At 37.1% G+C, this 722-nt stretch overlaps 1 protein-coding gene across 1 annotated transcript in view; it reads left to right on the forward strand.

Moving 5' to 3' along the window:
- Positions 1 to 722, forward strand: part of LOC118341418 — an 11,078-nt gene that overhangs the window by 7,666 nt on the left and 2,690 nt on the right. The window lies entirely within an intron of this gene.

The following is a 722-nucleotide window of genomic DNA, read 5'->3' on the forward strand; positions in this document are numbered from 1 at the left end:
TGAGCAAGACCTTGGCGACAGTGGGCCTCATGCAGGAACATTTGCTCCTAACTTAAGATTTAGGACTGTTAATGCAGTGTCACCTGAGAGTCGGACTGGTTCTGAAATCAAGAAGAAAAGGTTTGATATGAAAAGGAAGGTGATGGATAAGTGCAGCAGGAAGGGATGGAGGGAAGATAGAGGACAGAATAGGAGATGTTCCATTATCAGGTATTACAACAGAGGAGACCTGAAGAGAACCCTAACCCTGTCAATAGACCATTTCCATAAATGAGAACAGCGTTACACTGATGATACATTTACAACTATATTATATTTCAAACTGGATGATGGCAACTGAATTATAAAGTGTCATTTTCATAAAACGCTTTAAAGTAATGCAATATACAATCCTTCAGTTGATGCTATTCTCCTACATCAGTCATACAAACTAAGTTAAATATGTGCATAGAACTTGTTCTTGCATTGAATGATTGTGTAGCTTTTAACCCAAAGGCTGAAGCCATCATGTGTTCATGCTGCTTCTTCATTAAATATTTACACATTTTTTTCTCTTGTGAAAAGGTTTGCACAGAAAACAGAAACTCAGACTACTTAAAATAATCCATGTGCACCAAGGACAATTGAAACACCTCAACTAAAATCCAAACTTAAATAAATTACAGTGTTGAAACTCCAGTGAAGTTTTGAAGAAAACGCAGTAAGTGACCACTGAGTGACAA

The sequence above is a fragment of the Morone saxatilis genome, unplaced genomic scaffold, assembly GCF_004916995.1.
Source record: "Morone saxatilis isolate NCDOM2014 unplaced genomic scaffold, NCSU_SB_2.0 Contig8, whole genome shotgun sequence".
Lineage (NCBI taxonomy): Eukaryota > Metazoa > Chordata > Actinopteri > Moronidae > Morone > Morone saxatilis.